The sequence below is a fragment of the Sinohyriopsis cumingii genome, chromosome 5 (genome assembly GCF_028554795.1).
Source record: "Sinohyriopsis cumingii isolate HCF-2022 chromosome 5, ASM2855479v2, whole genome shotgun sequence".
Taxonomy (NCBI): Eukaryota; Metazoa; Mollusca; class Bivalvia; order Unionida; family Unionidae; genus Sinohyriopsis; species Sinohyriopsis cumingii.
Window position 1 is genome coordinate 42,575,074 of NC_142965.1, and position 24,866 is coordinate 42,599,939.

At 33.4% G+C, this 24,866-nt stretch overlaps 1 protein-coding gene across 1 annotated transcript in view; it reads left to right on the forward strand.

Annotated features, from left to right (window-relative positions):
• The first annotated feature begins 7,592 nt into the window (after positions 1-7,592).
• Positions 7,593-24,866, forward strand: part of LOC149799033 (uncharacterized) — a 159,263-nt gene continuing 141,989 nt past the window's right edge. The window contains exon 1 of the mRNA XM_089957990.1: positions 7,593-7,728. The gene's annotated coding sequence lies outside the window, so the exon portion shown is untranslated. The remainder of the gene's footprint in view (positions 7,729-24,866) is intronic.

Here is a 24,866-nt window from a genome sequence, read left to right on the forward strand (position 1 = left end):
TTATGGTTTGTACGTTTTTCTATACATTGATCCATTATCCACACATTCATTCCCAGAGCATAACTGGACTCAAACAATTCATGTGAAACTTGGTACATATATTGGACTGGCAGATAATGTGCCTTTTGCTATCCACATTTCTTCAGTTGTAATATTTTTTTAATGTTTTTATCCATTTATTTCATTTGTTTCATCCATCCATCCATGATCCACAGTTTCATTCTTGAACATAAGTCTCCAGATACATATATAAAACTTGGTACATAATATTGGACTTGGTACATAACATTGGACTTGGTAAAGGCTATTGAACATGACTTGCTACATAATATTGGACATGGTACATAATATTGGACATGGTAAAAACTATTGGACATGACTTGCTACATAATATTGGACATGGTACATAAGAATTAACTTGGTACATAATATTGGATTTGGTGCATAATATTGGACTTGGTACATCATATTGGACTTGGTACATAATATTGGACATGGTACATAATATTGGACTTGATACATAGTATCGGACATGATACATAATAATTGACTTAGTATATAATATTGGACTTGGTACACAATGTTGGACAAGTGGTCCAGGTGTGCCATTCACTACTATTCTGTTTCAGTATTTTTTGTTTTTGTTCATTATTCTGTTTTTCCATCAATCCATTATGCACACTTTTTTATAGGAAAAAAGAACCATCTAACAATCATTCTCTAAACTCGTGATGCCTATCACTTCCCTGTCAACTGAATTGTACAAAAACTTGCTATATACAAAATCTTGAGCAAATTATTCTATCTCCTAGCAGGCAATTCGGCAGGGTATGTGATTAAATGGCTCTGTCTAATTGTCGTTTTTTTATGCACCCCCGCCCCACCCACCACCTACAAACATACATAACTATCGCTATCTCATTTGTTTGTCTGTCAAAAAAAATAATAATTCCGGAACATAAATCTCAAGCCAAGCAACATTACCAATGATATAAGGCACACTCCTAGCAATTTTCCTTTTCATATCAATGTCTCATATTAATGAAATTTTAACACAATGGAACAGTTCTAAATGCCTCATGCTTTACTCTGCTAATCCATTTTTTTTTTCACAGATAAATTTTGAATGCAGCTTGATATTTGCATGTTTATATACTCATGAATGTTTGCATGTATGTTCTAATCTTGAAACATTGGGTTTTTGGAATAACTCAGTTCTTTACTATTCAGCCAAATCTGTCACATTGTGTGGTACATACTGTACGTATTCTGTATCAATGAAGGCATAGAGGAAGAGTAGTTCCTGCAGCTAAATGATTTACCTCATCCAAATAAAGTCATTATTATTATAATTATTATTATTATTATTATTATTATTATTAAACATTTCAAGATGTTTCAAGCAAACATCATGGGTAGACATATGTCAGGCAACCTGGATAAATGTATCTTTTATACTTTGAGATTTCCCCATTCAAATTTGTTTTATGTTTTTTTACCATAATTAAGGTACTTCCAATTAGAGTCTTTACATAAGCAGTGGAGATTATCATCTCTTGATGACTTATATGAAGACAGAGCAGTGTCCACACTAACAGTTTGGGTTTAGGGACTTCTCACCCTTCCAAAATGGGAAAATAGGGAGATATGAGAGAGGAGTGGTAAAAAGTCTGAATATTTTTCGTTATTTACCTTGAACAGCCATCTTAATCCTTTAAGTCAGATGATATAAAAAGAAAAGTAATGCTAATTAGACTTTGATTTTTATGATTTTGTACATAATAACCTCAAAAATTGGTTGCTATAAAAAAAAAAACTGTTGACATATCAAGGTACAGGCCATTTCTTCACACTTTTACAGGATGAACTACAGAATAAACTTGTTAATGTATGAGCAATCAGTCAAAAAACCTCCAGTGAGTAATAATTTGCCATAATTTGACTTCAAAAATGCTTGGAGTTTCACTCACTTCTTCAAGCTTTTTTGGCAGGAATCTCATAGATTGAAAGATAACTCGATATAAAATAATCAGTCACTTGACAAAAAGTTGATCAAAGAGCACGAAGTTCTAAGTATAAATTGTTTTTCACTGTTCATTGAACAGAAAAAATGACCAGAGAGTTGATGTTGTTATCAGAATGTGAATGGCCTAAAAAAGTAATAGAACTGATTATACTAAATGCCATAGAAGGTAAACAATACTGTTCTTGTGAAAACATAAAAATGACAAATGTTGCAGGTCATTTTGTATGTCAATACTAGCAAACTTTATATAACAAAAAATATCAAACTTGGTTGCAAATATTCATCAGTTTTAAATGTGGTCAAGTTATGAGTAATAATTCTCAGCAAAATAAATTGATAAACGTGGACATGGCTTTTACAAGACATAGGTTCATTTTCTTGCATTAACTACCCTAGTCTTATATCATTGAACAACTAGATTTTATCCTGTTTTATACAGCTATTCATTAGTTTTCGAACATATTTAAAAAACACAAAGTCTGAATTTAAAATGTGATGTAATTTATACAGTTTTCATGTTTTGTATTCCCAAAGATAAAATCAAGAAGCTTGTCAAGAAATAAAAAGAACATTTTAAAAATTCAACATTTCAAGGTTTTTCAAGGTTATGTGAATCTTGTCTAGTACTGAAACTGTAGCTGTGTCTTTACCATTATTTTTATCACTTAGGTTAATATCAGTATACTGGTTCTCCGCTAAAATAGGACTTTCATGAACATTTTTCTTTCAGAACACTTGGTTCTTATATTTTTTCATTGGATATTGATCATTTTTACTGAGAAGAGCGAATATTGAATCTTTGTTACATCTTCATGAACAAGACAAAACACGATTTTAAGCTTTTTGGGCATCCTCCATGTTAGGTATGTAAAGTTTCATATTAAAGTATTTGGAAGTCTGATACAGAGGGACACATGGTGTATATTAATTTTTTGCAAGTTTTCAACTGAAATTTTGTGAGTTAGCAAGCTGGTCATTCTGAAAAATGCTATATCTGTGAATCTTTTAGTTGGTGACATATGTCACATAAGCGAGTTTGCCATTCAGTGAGTTGTCTCTTCAGTGAGTTTTCATGCACCAGTTTCAAACATATTACTGTTATGTATATTTAATTTGTATTATTTACATGGTCCTTATCTAATATCAAGTTCACTAAATTAGTTAAATATTCAGATCATTATCAATGGAAGTAAACCTGTTTATTTGGGTCTGGGTCTAGGACATCAGATTTCCACTTGGAAATTCCTAAGCTTGTTGACAACTTTTAATGCTTTATAGAGGAGACTGGTATACATCCTGGCTTTATTATTTTGTCTCATTATTCTCTGGAATTACAAAGTGCTCATTATTAATTTTTAAATGAAAAATTAATTTGAAATTATATTGAATTTAGGCAGGGACATATCTGGATTATATTATTGTGATACATCAACAGACTGTTGGCACATAATCACAATCCAGGCCACTTGCACATTAGCATATTCAAGACTACAGGCACATCAACAAATTTACTGTTGGAACTTCTTTATAATACCACTGAAATTCAGTTGGAACTTCATTCATTTGGACTTGTGATAGAACTATTAGGACTATTTTGGATTTAATTCACAATACTGCAAGTCCTTTTTTATAAATTTTTATTTTGTATTTCAGGGAAATAAATTATTTGTTGAATTTTACAAAAAAGTTTGGTTTTCACTCTTTTCTGTTACTTAGTTTAAAACCATAGTGTTGTAAAATTACCTTTTAATTGGAGATAAAGTTATGAATCTATTGTTTTGGTTAATTTTAATGTCAAATTATCATGAAAAATATTCATGAACAATAATTATCAAATGTAATATACAGTGACTGGTTCCAGAAAAAGACTATAAAGTGTGAAAAACTTTTTTTCATTGAGTGATCAGCATTGTGACAAGCAGTTTTTGCCAGAATTCTTCTCTACATGAAATAAAATTATACATATTTAAAATAGTTTTTTATTCTGCATGTTTTGAAAAAGAATTTTACATATGTGAAATAAAATCATTTAAACTTATATAAAACTATTTCACATATGTAAGAAAGGAATAAAATGCTAGCATGGCTTGCCAGATGTCTGACAAGAAATTAATGTTTTTCAGATAAAAGTACATTATAATCCAATTCAGCAGCAAATACTATCATAAAGTATCCAACAAATGTGTAACTATTTTTCATTATCAAGGGCCCACACTAGGGGGTGGTTCAGGCAGAATATTTGTCCCAGTGCCTGTTATTTTGCAGAAATATGCAGAGAAAACAAAGCTGAAAATTTTTATTTCTTGAATTAAACTTTTAAAACTTCTTGAAAAGACCTTAGAAACAACTCTCTGGAACTGTATAAACCATGACTTATCAAACTTCAGTATTGTGGGACAGCAAACTAAACAATTTTAAAGAATGATTTTATCTCTGACTTTCCTACAATGGAGACACAATTGCCAGTAATATGGGAGAAAATACATTTGCAAAAAAAGGTTTTCACATATGCTAGAATTATGTCTGCAACTTTGGAATAGAAAAAAAAGGTGTTATTTTAATGACCCATCTGAGTTCTTTGTAGAAACTTTTGGATAATGTGACTCAGGTGGTTTGTAGAAATTAGGGGATAATGTGACTCAGGTGGTTTGTAGAAATTGGGAAATGTTACTCAGGCAGTTTATAGAAATTGGGGGATATTTTACTCGGGTGGTTTGTAGAAATTGTGGGATAATGTTACAAGGTGGTTGTCAATGGTTATAGAATGACTAAAACTTGTTTAACTTTTGATAGTGTGAAGTAAGTATGTGATAATTAGTATGAAACAAAAACTTCCAACATCTTGATCCAGAACTAGTTATATTTCATGTAGTACAGACAAATGCATATGCCACCAGAAAGTTGATGTTAATGTTGTGAAAAGGGGGGGGGGTCATACTAGAGCCAGTATGGTTTGTATTTTCTTGGGAACCACTTCAATCCTTTTTATATTTTGGGATGACCACTCCAGTAGCCAAAGTGTTGAGAACATCCTCCTCAGATGCAAGAGGTCACAGGTTCAAATCCTGGCGAAGTCATACCAAAGACTTATAAAAATGGTACTAACAGCTGCCTCGCTAGGCTCTCAGCATTAAGAAGTTAGTGTTAAGACTGGTCAGCCTGGTGTCAGGATAATGTGGCTGGGTAGGACATAATGTTACTTGTCTGCAGCATGATGCCAGACATAATATAAACTGCCACACTGCAGACATTGTAGTGATATGACTGAAAAAATGTTAAGAATCTGAATCACATTCCTGGATGCATGCACACACACAAAAACATGTTTAGGTACATTTATTGATATGTATTTCTTTTGCAGGTGATCCCAACAGATGGAGAGAAGCTGGTATCCAGTCGTGGGAACAAATTCTTATTATAATAAGTATGGACAAGTATGGACATGTTGGGAGATTTGTCATGATACTGAATGTGGTACGTTTTTATATGCACAGCACGAGGTAGAGTGTATTATGTTATATTGTATTCTGTCTTAAGCCCATCAGTTCTCAAGTTGATTTTTGCAAAATAATTCTAGTTTTCCCTCATCTGTAGTTACCAAACTTTGTGGATGGCTTTCACTGGGGGCAAGGAAGAAACCAGTCAGTTTTAAGCACAAAAGTTCAAAGGTCCAGGTCACTGGTTGAAAGGAGAAAAATTGTTTCAGCACAATAACTTGAGTTTTCCACCATCTACAGTCATCAAACTTTGTTAATGGCTTGCTCTTAGAGTAAGGAAAAATAAAACATGATTTTGGGCATAAAAGGTTGAAGGTGAAGGTCACTGCCTCTAAATGAAGAAAAATCGTTTTGCACAATGACTTGAGTTCTCCACTATTTACAGTTGCCAAATTTTGTCAGTGACTTGCACTAGAGGTCATGAAGAACTCTGTTGATTTGAGGCATAAAGCTTATAGATCAAGGTCAATGTTGCTAAACAAAAAATTAGTTTCCACACAATAACTCAAGCTCTTCACCATCTACGGTTGCCAAAATTTGTTGATGTCTTACCCTTGGATATGGTAAGCCTTACTGATTTCAATCTTATTGTCAAAGGTCAAGATCACTGACTGAAAGAAGAAAAATGATTTCTATACAATAACTTGAGTTCTTCACAACCTACAGGTACCAAATTGTGTTCATGGCTTGCACACAGAGTAAGGAAAAATGCTATCAGTATTGAGCTGAAAAGGTCCACGGTCAAGATCAGTGTGTCTAAAAGAAAAAAAATTGATTTCCACACAATAATGTGAGTTATGGTCTCAGAATTTTCTGGACGGCTTACACTTGGAGTGGGAAGAACACAAATAGATTTTGCAGTTCAAAGGTCAAGATCACTGTGACTGAAAGAATAAAAACTGTTCAGCACAATAACATTTTCACATCACATACCTCATCCAAACTTTGCATGCTTGCACTTGGGGTAAGGAAGAAGCCTACTGATTTTAGGGGTAAAAGGTCAGAGGTCATTGTGATTGAGAGAAGAAAAGTATTTTCAACATAATAACTCAAATTCTGTGTCTCAGATCTTGATCTAAATTTTGAGGATGGCTTGCACTTTTTGTAAGGAGGAAGTCTTTATATTTTGGAGTCAAAAAGTCATAGGTCAGGGTCACTGTGAATGAAAGAAGAAAGGTTATGGCACAAATTTCAGTTATTGAGACAGAGAAGTATTAAATAAGGGACAGGTATATAATGTGCTATGCATGGTAATCTTGTTCTATTAACAGCTACAAGAACCTTAATTGTTTATGTGTGTTAATTGTATACACATATGTGGCAGCTACAAGAACCTTAATTGTTTAGGTGTGTTAATTGTATATACATGTGTGGCAGCTACAAGAACCTTAATTGTTTAGGTGTATTAATTGTATATGCATGTGTGGCAGCTATAAGAACCTTAATTGTTTAGGTGTGTTAATTGTATACACATATGTGGCAGCTACAAGAACCTTAATTGTTTAGGTGTGTTAATTGTATATACATGTGTGGCAGCTACAAGAACCTTAATTGTTTAGGTGTGTTAACTGTATACACATTTGTGGCAGCAGAGATCTTGGGACAGATAGAAGTTGATGTATCCAGATACCTGTTTGCATTAAAAATAGGAAATTGATCGCTTTGATATGACCCTTATAAATACAACACATTTAATGTCTTCCAGAACTAACAAACTAGACCCAAACTTGGCAGCAACCACTTTGCTAGGAATGTCTGCCAGTACAGTATTCACTGTGTAAGATGGAAACATGTCTTGTGTTTTACCTGAAAGAAGTATACTCAATTCTGATGCAGGTGTTTATTTACAATGATATTCCTACAGAGGTAAATATGGTACAGCTTTGTCATGGCAACCAATAAGATATTGGTATTTGTATAGAGGTAAATATGGTATAGTTTTGCCATGGCAGCCAATAAGATAATGGTATTCATATAGAGATAATTATGGTACAGCTTTGTCATGGCAACCAACATATCTTTTTTGTTTGTGTATTTTTATTGTATGCACATACATTGCAGGGGAATGATAGAGATGGATAGAGGCTGGTATGTGTAATTATTTGCAAGGAAGACTTGCCAGTACTTGGTAATGATGATATCTATTACTGTTCAAGCATAAGCTTGTGGATTTGCTCCATGTGTTCCCATTTTGACATAACACAGGTAATGTATAATACCATAATTTATTCCTACAAAAGATTCATCTACATACAATATACTGAGATTTGACATTGTATAATACACTAACAGATATGGGACTACATTGTTGCTCCACTTTTGATTTCATACAAATAACTGATCCAGATTTGACATTGTATAATACACTAACAGATATAGGTCTACAATGTTGTTCCATTTTGATTTCATACAAGAAAGAGATCCAGATTTGACATTGTATAATGCACAACAGATATAGGTTTAAAATGCTGTTCCACTTTTGATTTCATACCAACAACATAGATCCAGATTTGACATTATGCAATGCACCAGCAAATTTGGATTTACACTGTTGTTCCACTTATGATTTTGTACAAATAACATACAAACACACTGTGCACCATGATTTCATACAAATTACATACAAACACACTGTGCATCATGACTTCATATAAATAACATACAAACACACTGTGCATCATGACTTCATATAAATAACATACAAACACACTGTGCACCATAATTTCATACAAATAACATACAAACCCAGTGTACCATGATTTCATTCACATAACATACAAACACACCGTGTACCATGATTTCATACAAATTACATACTAACACACTGTTCACCATGATTTCATACAAATTACATACAAACACACTTTGTACCATGATTTCTTACAGGTAGCATACAAACATACTGTGTACCATGATTTCATACAAATAACATACAAACACACTGTGTACCATGGTTTCATATAAGTAACATACAAGCACACTCTGTGTACCATGATTTCATACAGATAACATACAAACACTGTGTACCATGATTTCATACAAATAACATACAAACACACTGCATACCATGGTTTCATATAAATAACATACAAACACACTCTGTGTAACATGATTTCATACAGATAACATACAAACACACTGTGTACCATGATTTCATACAAATAACATAACAAACCCACTGTGTACCATGATCTCATACAGATAACATACAAACACAATGTGTACCATGATTTAATACAAATATATGTAACATACAAACATGCTGTGTAACATGATTTCATACAAATGGCATAAAAATACACTGTGTACCATGATTTGATACAAATAACATACAAACACACTGTGTACCATGATTTGATTCAAATAACCTACAAACACACTGTGTACCATGATTTCATACAAAAAACATACAAACACACTGTGTACCATGAGCTGAGGGCAAGTGATACATGTATAGATTTGGAACTGACAAAATTCTATTTTGTTTTAAACTCATAAAGTTATCTGGTGTTTTGCTTTTATTTTATGTTTCATGCATTTTGTTAGTGTTTTTCATATGACATTCAAATTTACAGACATAATAACATCATTTCATGCGGCCCCGGGTGGCTGAATGGCACTCACCTTTACAGATCACTGATACTTCACCACAGCTTGCCAGTAGCTTCCTATGGCTCAAAACAAATTTCCCAGGTCCTTTCTCCACCAGATATACTGGCTGCCATATATAGCCTATCATGTGCTGAAAAATGGCACTAAGCCTGCACCAAAAACAACATATCGCATATACCGCATATACTTGCTTATAAGTCGGGTCCAAATACAAACTGCATAGACCCAGATATGCATCTGTTGATGCATAATGTTCCAGCAGATCTGGGTCCATGCAGTTTGCAGTTGGATCCGAATTTTAAGCAAGTATGTATGACATCATTGTTCATTTTTTGATGTATCATTATGTAACATACAAACATATCACATTAACTTCCAACTTCTCTTCATTAGATGTTAAATTTAACAAACCAAGTTTCATAATAAATTGTGGCAAGTAATATTATTCAATCAGTTACATACATTTGTGCAGTAATGAACATACAATCCTTTATCCGTAAGTTTAAATTCACTTTGAATTCATTTAATATCATCAGTCCTTGCATTTGTTGACTGCATAAGGGATACTTTTACTCCCACATTAGGATTATTGTTCATTGGGTCTTTAAATTGATGGTTGTGCTCATTCGTTGATTTTAGTAACCACAAAATCTATTAATATCAGTAGCTCACAAAATCCATGAATATTGGTTACTCACAAAATCTATGAATATCAGTAGCCCATGGTAATCCATAAATATCAGTAGCCCACAAAATCCATGAATATCAGTAGCTCATGAAATCTAGGAATATCAGTAGCCCACAAAGTCCACTAATATTGTATATATGAGTACCTCATTGTGTCCCTGCAAAACATTGTATATTACATTATTGCATTTTTCACAACAAAACAAGAGTCCTTTTTCCAAAAAGTTGAGACATTTATTTCATGAAAGAAATGTCAAAGTTGAAACTCGGTGTTTGTTTAAAAGAGTTTACTGTATTAGTAAAATATTGATGGTGTGATTTTATTGCAAGTAATAGTGAAACTTCTACTGATCCCTGAGCAAATTTCTGTGTGCCATTTCTGGTATCTTAAGTTCACTACAAACTGTGGAACTCACTTCTCCATAATTAACCATACATGTATATATAAGTGAGTATATAAAAAAAGGTGTGCATTCACTGAGTTCTCTTTTCACTTTTTTGCATTGCTATCTTTGATCACATTTGTTAATTAGTAGGATAACTTAAGGTGGTTTAATTATGTTACTTACACAATAATATTTATATTAGTGTTCAAGTGGTCAGTTACAATGAGTTGACCTGACACATGATCATGACTACTAGTTCTTATGCAGGTAGAATAAGCATTCCTTTTACCTTTCTGTTTTATTAAATTCTACTAGAAATTTATTTAATTTAATATAAGAGACATAATAAAGATGACAATACCGGGCAGGTCTATTTTTAACTGAATGTAACAATACAACAAATGTGTCAGCAAATCGAAGATCAAAACACAGTAGACAGTTAAGTAAGTTTTCACAGAAATACTTGCAGACAGTATGCTTTGATAGTAGATTTACATTTTTCACATTTAAATACAAGAGGATATATCACATTGAAACCACATTAAAACAATTAAATCATGAATATTTGCATGACAAATTTGTTTTTCATTGGTATTTATTTTTGAAAGTATTGCCACTGGTCGAAATTTCATTAAATATTGTTATTAACAATGTGCTGAGAATTTGCAAAGAAACTGTAAGAAAATATATTACTTTTTATTCAGAGTTGAGAAGTTCATGACTTCAATTAAGTATATTAATAACCGCCATTTTCATGATAAAATGAGCAATATATCAGGGTTTGGTTTGCAAATTTTCTCAAGATTTTCTTCTCATTCAACAAAAAAGGGTAAATTATTTTGTCATTTTCTAGAAGAAAAAAATGGCATCCATGCCTGATCTTGTGTATAAGTGGTTCACAAGTTATCCAGGTGTGACTTTACATTGCCCCACCCAACTCCACCCCACCCTGATTTCTAGATGATTGTTTATAAATTACCAAACATAAAATCTTTGCCACAGAATTAGTCAGTGGCACTAGTTCTAAGTACAGATAAAAATGTAATGTAAAAACACAAGAAGAATCTGCGGTAAGTGGGCACAGCTATCCAACATCGTGTAGATTTCTTAATTCTGATTAAAGCTTCATAAATTTCCCAAATTTTCAAATTTTTAAATCCCTCTTAGATTATAACACTTGTTTGATAGTACAATAAGTTTTAGTTAGGTATTTGTTTTATTAATGGATATTTTCTACTGTGTTATGAGACAAGTTGCCAACCCAGAGTAGGTGAGTGCTTTACTGAGTTATGCAGTACAATTATCTGACGATAAAATAAGCATTAATTTATTTCACTGTTTTAATTGCCAGTGAAACCCATACCATTGTCAGGTTTTGCTAAAACAAATTTTAATGTTATTGAATATGTACCATGGTCGACTTTTGACAGCATTTTCAGATGTAAAGGAGTTTTTGTCAGGAGAATTGAACATCATAAGCCTTTTTACTTTCTAAGAAAATCAGAATGTTCCATTGTCAAAGCAAGTCATGGGCTGCATAGACAGAGCTCACTGACATTATGGTACATCGATAGTGCTATACCATAATTTGGAATGGATATTATTTTAAACCTGACCATTCACTCCACCATAATGTGGAATGGATATTATTTTAGACCTGACCATTCACTCCACTGTAATGTGGAGTGGATATTATTTTGAACCTGACCATTCACTCCACCATAATGTGGAATGGATATTATTTTGGACCTGACCATTCACTCCACCATAATGTGGAATGGATATTATTTTAGACCTGACCATTCACTCCACTGTAATATGGAATGGATATTATTTAAGACCTGACCATTCACTCCCCCATAATGTGGAATGGATATTATTTTAAACCTGATGATTCACTCCACCATAATGTGGAATGGATATTATTTTAGACCTGACGATTCACTCCACCATAATGTGGAATGGATATTATTTTAAACCTGACCATTCACTCCACCATAATGTGGAATGGATATTATTTTAGACCTGACGATTCACTCCACCATAATGTGGAATGGATATTATTTTAGACCTGATGATTCACTCCACCATAATGTGGAGTGGATATTATTTTAGACTTGATGATTCACTCCACCATAATGTGGAATGGATATTATTTTAGACCTGATGATTCACTTCACCATAATGTAGAATCGATATTATTTTAGACCTGACCATTCACTTCACCATAATGTAGAATCGATATTATTTTAGACCTGATGATTCACTCCACCATAATGTGGAATGGATATTATTTTAGACCTGATGATTCACTCCACCATAATGTGGAATGGATATTATTTTAAACCTGATGATTCACTCCACCATAATGTGGAATGGATATTATTTTAGACCTGACCATTCACTTCACCATAATGTAGAATCGATATTATTTTAGACCTGACCATTCACTTCACCATAATGTAGAATCGATATTATTTTAGACCTGATGATTCACTCCCCCATAATGTGAGATGGATATTATTTTAGACTTGATGATTCACTCCACCATAATGTGGAATGGATATTATTTTAAACCTGATGATTCACTCCACCATAATGTGGAATGGATATTATTTTAGACCTGACCATTCACTCCCCCATAATGTGGAATGGATATTATTTTAGACCTGACCATTCACTCCCCCATAATGTGGAATGGATATTATTTTAGACCTGATGATTCACTCCACCATAATGTGGAGTGGATATTATTTTAGACTTGATGATTCACTCCACCATAATGTGGAATGGATATTATTTTAGACCTGATGATTCACTTCACCATAATGTAGAATCGATATTATTTTAGACCTGATGATTCACTCCACCATAATGTGGAATGGATATTATTTTAAACCTGATGATTCACTCCACCATAATGTGGAATGGATATTATTTTAGACCTGACCATTCACTTCACCATAATGTAGAATCGATATTATTTTAGACCTGACCATTCACTTCACCATAATGTAGAATCGATATTATTTTAGACCTGATGATTCACTCCCCCATAATGTGAGATGGATATTATTTTAGACTTGATGATTCACTCCACCATAATGTGGAATGGATATTATTTTAAACCTGATGATTCACTCCACCATAATGTGGAATGGATATTATTTTAGACCTGACCATTCACTTCACCATAATGTAGAATCGATATTATTTTAGATCTGACGATTCACTCCCCCATAATGTGGAATGGATATTATTTTAAACCTGATGATTCACTCCACCATAATGTGGAATGGATATTATTTTAAACCTGATGATTCACTCCACCATAATGTGGAATGGATATTATTTTAAACCTGATGATTCACTCCACCATAATGTGGAATGGATATTATTTTAAACCTGATGATTCACTCCACCATAATGTGGAATCAATATTATTTTAGACCTGATGATTCACTCCACCATAATGTGGAATGGATATTATTTTAGACCTGATGATTCACTCCACCATAATGTGGAATGGATATTATTTTAGACCTGACCATTCACTCCCCCATAATGTGGAATGGATATTATTTTAAACCTGATGATTCACTCCACCATAATGTGGAATGGATATTATTTTAAACCTGATGATTCACTCCACCATAATGTGGAATGGATATTATTTTAAACCTGATGATTCACTCCACCATAATGTGGAATCGATATTATTTTAGACCTGATGATTCACTCCCCCATAATGTGGAATGGATATTATTTTAAACCTGATGATTCACTCCCCCATAATGTGGAATGGATATTATTTTAGACCTGACCATTCACTCCCCCATAATGTGGAATGGATATTATTTTAAACCTGATGATTCACTCCCCCATAATGTGGAATGGATATTATTTTAAACCTGATGATTCACTCCACCATAATGTGGAATGGATATTATTTTAAACCTGATGATTCACTCCACCATAATGTGGAATCGATATTATTTTAGACCTGACCATTCACTCCACAATAATGTGGAATGGATATTATTTTAAACCTGATGATTCACTCCACCATAATGTGGAATGGATATTATTTTAAACCTGATGATTCACTCCACCATAATGTGGAATGGATATTATTTTAAACCTGATGATTCACTCCACCATAATGTGGAATCGATATTATTTTAGACCTGATGATTCACTCCACCATAATGTGGAATGGATATTATTTTAGACCTGATGATTCACTCCACCATAATGTGGAATCAATATTATTTTAGACCTGACCATTCACTCCCCCATAATGTGGAATGGATATTATTTTAAACCTGATGATTCACTCCACCATAATGTGGAATGGATATTATTTTAAACCTGATGATTCACTCCACCATAATGTGGAATGGATATTATTTTAAACCTGATGATTCACTCCACCATAATGTGGAATGGATATTATTTTAGACCTGATGATTCACTCCACCATAATGTGGAATCAATATTATTTTAGACCTGATGATTCACTCCACCATAATGTGGAATCGATATTATTTTAGACCTGATGATTCACTTCACCATAATGTAGGATAAAGATTACTTTTGTGGATGGAGTGAAAATGAACCAATAGAGAAGAAACTGATGATAGAAATGAGAACAGCATGGCCAGTAATGAAATAAGATTAATCAGTAGCATGCAATGAAATGGAAATCGGTTTTCGAACTACATTGAATGGATAGAAAAATGGATAGCTGAATTAAAAATATGATTTTCTGCTATCTTAAAGAAAATCATTTTTATCTAATATAATACAGTAATTTCACCTTCTTTCACCAAATTTATATATTACCACTCCTGGGAAATGGATTCTCTGTTTGGAACTGAACTGTCTTTACTTCTCACAGAATGTACACTTTTGGTCTTAAACAGTTTGTACCCGCTGCAGGCTTGTATTTTAGAATTGTCCAGATGCAAAATCTCCCGCTTGTTGTAAGAAGCAACTAATGGAGGCAGGAAAGGGTGCAGGTTCAGATCTTACTATCAGATCTGCCTGGATTGGTTACCATGGCATGTCATTGGGCATTGCACTGTACTCTGATTGCCAAGCATTAAAGAACCTCCCTGTTTTGCTGCACTGTAAAACCAAACCAAACTAAAACAGTTTGTTTTTGACAGAACAAAGTTTAGGCTGAATGCATACTCAAAAGGATTATAAATTTCAAGGTTTAGATTTAAAGTTGATTTTTTTTCTTCACTTGCATAGATGCAATATTTTTTTCAGGTTCCAGTCTGTGTTGTCTGTTGGATCAGAATTACTTTCAGGAAGTTCTAATGCTTTCATTTAGATTGGTACAAGATACCAACAAAAGTTATCTTTTACATTCCCAGCGTCATATAAAAGGGACACATTCAAACTGTAGTCTAGAATTTATCATTTAAGGGGAAATTACCCCTTCCATTTAAATTTTCCAAATATAGGAGGGAGATAAGGAAGAAATAAACGTTGGGCTTGAAAATATAATAAGTGATTGTCACACAATTGGTTGATTTTTCAGAGTGATGTATTAGAAATTAGCATTAATCCTGTAATTGCATGTCCTAGTATTGACTGTCACATATCGTATTGGTGCTGTATATCTGTCACCTAAAAAGATGCTCACATTTTGTATTAGTGCTGTATATATGTCCTAGAACAGACCATCACATATTGGTGCTGTATGTCCTACAGTAGACTGTCACATATTGTATTGGTGCTGTACATCTGTATGTCCTAGAATAGACTGTCACATTATGTATTGGTGCTGTACATCTGTATGTCCTAGAACAGACCATCACATATTGGTGATGTATGTCCTACAATAGACTGTCACATATTGTATTGGTGCTGTACATCTGTATGTCCTAGAATAGACTGTCAGATTCTGTATTGGTGCTGTACATCTGTATGTCCTAGAATAGACTGTCACATTCTGTATTGGTGCTGTACATCTGTATGTCCTGGAATAGACTGTCACATTCTGTATTGGTGCTGTACATCTGTATGTCCTAGAATAGACTGTCACATTCTGTATTGCTGCTGTACATCTGTATGTCCTAGAATAGACTGTCACATTCTGTATTGGTGCTGTACATCTGTATGTCCTAGAATAGACTGTCACATTCTGTATTGGTGCTGTACATCTGTATGTCCTAGAATAGACTGTCACATTCTGTATTGGTGCTGTACATCTGTATGTCCTAGAATAGACTGTCACATTCTGTATTGGTGCTGTACATCTGTATGTCCTAGAATAAACTGTCACATTCTGTATTGGTGCTGTACATCTGTATGTCCTAGAATAGACTCACATTCTGTATTGGTGCTGTACATTTGTATGTCCTAGAATAGACTGTCACATACTGTATTGGTGCTGTACATCTGTATGTCCTGGAATAGACTGTCACATACTGTATTGGTGCTGTACATCTGTATGTCCTGGAATAGACTGTCACATACTGTATTGGTGCTGTACATCTGTATGTCCTAGAATAGACTGTCACATACTGTATTGGTGCTGTATGTCTGTATGTCCATTCATCTGTGATAAATCTGTCTGAGTGTAATAGCACAAAAACTACTAAACCCATAGCCATGAAATTAAAACTTAATATTGAAATGAATAGATTGTCCTGATTAGATTTGAGGTACCAGGTAACTACAGCAGTTTTTCCAAGTTTTATGTCAGCTTTTGTGACTTGAAAGCTTGTAGGAATATTTTAAGACAAAAGAACCTCAGGTAGACAAAATATTTGATTGGTGTATTTGTATTCTTGTGTGGATGATCCAAGTAGATTTTCAGGCTATTTGAAAAAAATTAAGTTTTTCTTTTAGACATTTTTGGAACTTGCTTTAACAAAAAGATTGTTTGAAATATAAATCTTAAACATGTATAAGGAAGACAAGTAAAATGTAGAACACATATTTGTAATTATACATACATATAGTAGATGACGTATTTTTCTAAATGTTTTAATATTTAGTTTTGTGGACTTTGGAGTAGTCGTCGTCGTTGTCGTTGTAGGGTTTAACGCCATTTTTCAGCACAAGATAGGCTATACATGGCGGCCAGTATTAATGGTGGAGGAAGAACCGGGAAAACCCCGGAAAGAACCACCGACCCACGAGAAGCTACCGGCAAGCTTTCTCACATATCCACATTTGCCGAGCCTGAGACTCGAACGCACGCAGACAGAGGTGAGATGGCAGTGATCCGTGACAGAGAGCGCTTTAGACCACTCGGCCACTCGGGGTCCCACGACTTTGGAGTAAGTTACATATTGTGTATTGTTTGCATGCAGTAATACGATTGGTCCTAAGTTTGCATATGTACAAGTTACTAAATCATAACTGCTTGAGTGTGCAGATTAAAGTTGTCCCTTGCCAGGATTGGCATTATTTTAATGTTTTAATTTAAAAAATGCAGCTTATTAAAATTGTAGCATGACACATCCATGATTCCATGTAATTTTACATCACTTTGCTCTAAACTTTTTGTTGCAGTTTTTATTACTCTTTTTGTCTTGAAGCTACAGCGTATGACAAAATCATCTGGTCTCACATATTTTAATATATAGTTGGAAATTTTTATTACTGTCATCTGATGATGCAGATATCAATAATTCACTGATTGTATTAGAGTTATTACCCTTTTTGACTTGCAGCTGTATGTAGTGTATGACAGAATCACGTGGGCACAATTAATGTCATAGATTTCAGTGGGTCACCTTGAATCTTTGTACATGTTATGATCATCTTCAAAAGCAGTGATGTCATTCATTCTGACTTTGGTGGAATAACTCCTATTTTAAATCTCAGCTTATGCCATTACCATTACTTTCGTCAGATTCTGATTTTCAAATCGGGTATAATTTTATGCTGTGAACTGCAGCTTGATCACCAGTATACCTATATCGTATGCTTGTAATTTTGTTTTATAATTCTTTTATGAAAGCATGCCTAACTGCAAGTTGCACAAAATTAGTTATTATCAACCAGTCAGAAATCAAATTAACTTAGCACTCGGATTCACCAAGAAAGTTAAAGATTCCAAACCAAAAGCAACTGATGAAAATGATACCTCAGAAATGTATGATACAGACTTTCTAAATGGAATGTGCAGGGCAGTAATGTATGCTACAGATATTCTAAAGGGAATATGCAAGGCAATAATGTAAGCTACAAAACATTCTAAATGGAATATGCAAGGCAATAATGTATGCTACATATATTCTAAATGGAATATGCAAGGCAATAATGTATGCTACAAACATTCTAAATGGAATATGCAGGGCAGTAATGTATGCTACAGACTTTCTAAATGGAATATGCAAGGCAATAATGTATGCTACATGCATTCAAAATGGAATATGCAAAGCAATAATGTATGCTACATATATTCTAAATGGAATATGCAAGGCAATAATGTATGCTACATATATTCTAAATGGAATATGCAAAGCAATAATGTATGCTACATACATTCTAAATGGAATATGCAGGGCAGTAATGTATGCTACAGACTTTCTAAATAAAATATGCAAGGCAATAATATATGCTACATACATTCTAAATGGAATATGCAAGGCAATAATGTATGCTACATACATTCTAAATGGAATATGCAAGGCAATAATGTATGCTACATATATTCTAAATGGAATATGCAAGGCAATAATGTATGCTACATACATTCTAAATGGAATATGCAAAGCAATAATGTATGCTACATATATTCTAAATGGAATATGCAAAGCAATAATGTATGCCACATACATTCTAAATGGAATATGCAAGGCAATAATGTATGCTACAAACATTCTAAATGGAATATGCAAGGCAATAATGGATGGTACAGACATTCTAATTGAAATATGCAAGGCAATAATGTATGCTACATACATTCTAAATGGAATATGCAAGGTAACATCAACACTGGATGGATACCATCCATCTGCAGTCTTTTCCTGATGGACCACAGCATATGATAGGGTGGGAAAAATTAATTTTGGAAGCATATTTCAAACAAAACAGCACTATCAGTGCTATTTAATGCTTAAAATGAATTCCTTTTTCACATTGCTGGCATAACTGATTTTGTGATTGTTAGCTAACCTGGCAAAGTGAGGCAAAATGAGACTATGTATGGCCCTACTTGCCTCTTTCATTTACAATTTGTTTAAATAAAACTGCTTGAATAATTTGCACATGATTTTCCAGGGAGCATTCTGGCAACATGGTCTCTCAGATTTGATAAATGAATGCCAATCCATCATCCAGTATGGTCACAATTACTAAATAGGTAAACAATTTAAACCACTTTTCAAAAACCACTCAACAGAATTTGACTAAATCGGATAGAAAGAATTCTGGCATTTAGGTCTGTAAAATATTTTAAAACTATGCTGATCTACCTCTGAATATGGACACCGTTACAAAAAGTGGATGAACCTTTAAAGACTTTTCTCAAAAAAAACACTGAAAAGAATTTGACCAAATTTAACAGAAGTAACACTGGCATATACGACTTCCACATTTATGCATACAATGTTGATATGGCTTCATTACAATTACAAAAAACAGGAAAGTCATTAAATGATTTCTCAAAACTGCAAAAGAATTTGATCTAATCTGATGCAAGGTATTCTGCCATTGAGGGATTTCAGTTTTATACAAATGATGCTGGTTTGCAATTAAACATGACTGCTATTGCTAAAAATATAAATCATTTAAAGATTTATTCCCCAAAACCACTTAGCAGAATTTGACATAAAACATTCTGGCATTAAAGGCTTTTAAATTTACACAGGTGATATCAGTTTGCCTTAAAATATGGCCATTTTTACTAAAAATAAAAACATCATGTAGACCTTTTCTCAAAACCACTCAAAAGAATTTGACTAAATTAAACAGAAAGAATCATAGCATGCAGGGTTTTTAAGTTTGTACAGTTCAAGTTAATCTGCCTTGAAATATGGCTGATGCAACAAAAATAGAAAAGAAATAACTTCTCCTGAAAAGCCTTTTAACATATTTTGGCCAATCACATTGTAGCTTGAGGACCTTTCACGTTATAGAAATTATTACAGTCCATCATCAAATAAAGCCACAATTATTACAAATAGAAAACATTCAAGCAACTTCATCTCAAAACATATTTTCTCCAGGTACAATAGAAAGCATCCTGGCACAGAGGCTTTTAATAATGGACAAATGATGCTGAAGCTCCATCAAATATGGATGCAGAGATAGAAACTAGTGAACAGTTATTTGCATAACATGGAATCAACAACATTGGAAGAAATTCCAGCCAGACACTGACCCAGATTTATTGGTCAATTGCTCTTGCGTTTGATTAATAGGTAGATGTCAATCAAATGAGCAATCTCTGGCCCACTCTGGCCTCTTGTTGTTGGAGTTATTCCCAGTTTTGACTTGCAGCTGTGTGTAGTGAATGACAGAATCATGTGAACACAAGTAGTGTCACAGGTTTCAAAGGATCACCACAAAACGTGGGAAATTCTATGACCATCATTTTAAGATGTGCAAATCAAGAAATCACTGCTTCTGCAATTTTGATTATGTTATTATTAACTGGAGCTTGATGTACTGTATGAGAGCATCATCTAAAGATGTGCATGCTGATCCAATTTCCCATGATTTTTTATGAGTTATTGCCCTTTTTTACTCACAGCTGGATACACTATGTGACAGAATGTACTACTCATGCAGTTTTCAGTCGATTGCTTTGAAACTTAGTACATATCTTGGTCTTCATCAGAAGACTTGCGTGATGACCAGTCATAGTACTCACATGATTTTCAGAAGAGTTATGCACATTTTTTGTTTTAGAGCATGCCCATCATGTGGTAGGCATAGAAATGGCGTGGATATATTTACATGATTGAATTGCATATCTTACCTTGGTAACAATGGATCTTCACAGGCCAAAATTAGGCCCAAGTCTGAATATCAATCAATCCCCAGTTCCAATTGAAATTACTTGAAAATCATATAGAATTCTGAGTTTCAGCAATGGACTCTTTGAAAATACTACAATAGATGACATCTGTTCCCAAAACAGTAGGGTTCAGATCCCATTCAGTCACTGGAAACAAAATCCCTGAACATGTTGTGGTCAGTAGATTTGAACATGATCTTTTTATGCACCAGTATGCATATGGAAGATAAATTTGAGAGTTGTACTTAAAGTCCCAACTATTTTTGAGGACTGTGGGGAATTATCTTGATATAGGTTCATACATTTGATTAGGTTTGCCAACTCAGCTTCCTGTAAAGAGGTTTTCAGTTCATTGATGAGGTACAGTTTACTATGGTTCAGATCATAATATACATGTTGAAAATGATGCAAGTACTAACATTTGTGTCTATCTATATCTATCTGTTTATCTACATCTGTATCTACCTATCTGTATGACCCAGTGAGATTAAGTTTTTATGTGAATTTGAATAAGGAACTTTATGATGATGTACCAAAGAAAATTTTACAGAATTTTAACATCTTAACCTTTTATATTTTGTATTGTACTTCATATTTTCATTTATTTGGAAGGGAGTGTACTTCATATTTTCATTTATTTGGAAGGGAGTGTACTTCATATTTACATTTGTTTGGAAGGGAGTGTACTTCATATTTTCATTTATTTGGAAGGGAGTGTACTTCATATTTTCATTTATTTGGAAGGGAGTGTACTTCATATTTACATTTATTTGGAAGGGAGTGTACTTCATATTTACATTTATTTTGGAAGGGAGTGTACTTCATATTTACATTTATTTGGAAGGGAGTGTACTTCATATTTTCATTTATTTGGAAGGGAGTGTACTTCATATTTTCATTTATTTGGAAGGGAGTGTACTTCATATTTACATTTATTTGGAAGGGAGTGTACTTCATGATTATATTTATTTGGAAGGGAGTGTACTTCATGATTATATTTATTTGGAAGGGAGTGTACATCATGATTTTATTTATTTGGAAAGGTTTATCTTATACTTAGTAACTTAACATTTATATTTATTTGAAAGGATTTAATCTAGTATTTCACATTTATATTAATTTGGAATGGTTTATCTTATACTTCAAATTTATATTTTTTTGGAAGGGTTTGTATTTCACATTTATATTTATTTGGAAGGGTTTATCTTATACTTCACATTTATATTTATTTGGATATGTTTATCTTATACTTCACATTTATATTTAATTGGATAGGGGTTAATCTTCCTAAAGTTTGCTTAATGGAATTTTCACATTTTTAGAAATTTACTACAGATTTCTGTGTGTTTGTCATATGATCCTCCAAACAAGCTTGCACTTTCACAATTTTGGTGTTTACCTCTAAATATGCACTTGCACGCAATCAAGTTAAAGACAGGGTTACTCAGTCTTTGGTACAAATATGTTTGGCATATTTATTCACATCTTCATAGAAAGCTATGTGCCAGCCGGTCACACATTTAATTTATTCTTTTTTACCACTTCCATAATTAATATTAGACAAATTCACTTCAAGCGACCCAAATTGACTTTAGGCTTTTCAATTGATGCTGTTTTAACGGTATAAAATTAGTACTGTATATACTCACCTATACGTAGAGATCAACTGCAGTCAGCATAGATCCTGATCTGCCATAACATAATGTTCTTGGAGATCATGGTATATGTTTTTTGTTCTAATGATTACTCCTAACAAACTGCATAACAAACTGCAAACTGCACAGACCTAGATCTGCCTGTGCATTATTTTGATCTGTGTAGTTTGCAGTTGGACTCATCTTATAAGCAAGCATATACGGTAATCTCCTGTCCCACTCTTACAGATGGAGTTAGGTAGCACATAATCTTGTTTGAGGTTAAGCTATATTTTGTTTGCTTGTGGAAAAATCAGCAAGAAAAAAATCAGCATTTTAACTAGATATGCAAAGCTTTTGAACACTTGTAAACAAAGTTTGATAGGTCTGTTGTGATTTAATGAAAGCTCATGGACTTACGGCCTGATTGTAAACATAAATTTGATAAGATCTGTGTTACAATCTAGTATTGGTACATTATCAAAAGAGAATATTGTAAAGAATAATCTCAAACATCAACTTGTGGATTACTCTATCGTAACTAATGTTACAGGAGTGTGTGTGGAAAAGCAGTTTAGGCCAGTGACATGCTTTGCTGCCATTTGCAGGAGATCAGTTCGCTCATTAATATTTGTTCAGGTGTGTTGGTGATCTAGGTTGTTATGGCAAGAAATGGATTAACCAAAGTAACCAAAACATCTGAGTAGTGATATTTAGAACTAACCACATTTCAGATCACAACCACAAAAACAAATCCCAGATTCAGAGAATTGTTCCTATCTATTTATTTATTTATTTATTTATTTTAGTTGGTTAGTTAGTTTCATTAGTTAGTTTATTATTGGATTTATTTATTTAGAGAAGAAAATCATTAATACCATTCATGATTATATATATATCACTGAAATTTAATGTGCAGTTGAAATAATATATGTGGGTGACTATAGTTGCCTTTTGTACTTGAGTATAGATTGGGTCCAACTACAATCAGCAAAGACCCTGATCTACCATCACATGATACACTGGCAGATCAAGGAATATTTGTATGTTCTGCTGATTAGCCCTAACATATTGCATAGATACAATGCAATGGCAGCTGGACCAGACTTTCATGCAAATATGTATGGTATACCAGTATGTTATTTCCATTTCCTTGCTGTCTACAAATATGCATGGTATACCTGTATGTTATTTCCATTTCCTTGCTGTCTACAAATATGCATGGTATACTGGTATGTTATTTCCATTTCCTTGCTGTATACAAATATGTATGGCATACCTGTATGTTATTTCCATTTCCTTGCTGTCTACAAATATGCATGGCATACCGGTATGTTATTTCCATTTCCTTGCTGTATACAAATATATATGGTATACCAGTATGTTATTTCCATTTCCTTGCTGTATACAAATATGTATGGTATACCAGTATGTTATTTCCATTTCCTTGCTGTATACAAATATGTATGGCATACCTGTATGTTATTTCCATTTCCTTGCTGTCTACAAATATGCATGGCATACCAGTATGTTATTTCCATTTCCTTGCTGTATACAAATATGTATGGCATACCAGTATGTTATTTCCATTTCCTTGCTGTATACAAATATGTATGGTATAGCGGTATCTTATTTCCATTTCCTTCCTGTATACAAGTATGTATGGTATAGCGGTATCTTATTTCCATTTCCTTGCTGTATACAAATATGTATGGCATGCCAGTATCTTATTTCCATTTCCTTGCTGTATACAAATATGTATGGTATGCCAGTATGTTATTTCCATTTCCTTCCTGTATACAGGTATGTATGGTATAGCGGTATCTTATTTCCATTTCCTTGCTGTATACAAATATGCATGATATACCAGTATGTTATTTCCATTTGCTTGCTGTATACAAATGTGCATGGTATACTGATATGTTATTTCCATTTGCTTGCTGTATTCAAATATACATGGTATACCAGTATGTTATTTCCATTTCCTTGCTGGATACAAATATGTATGGTATACCGGTATGTTATTTCCAT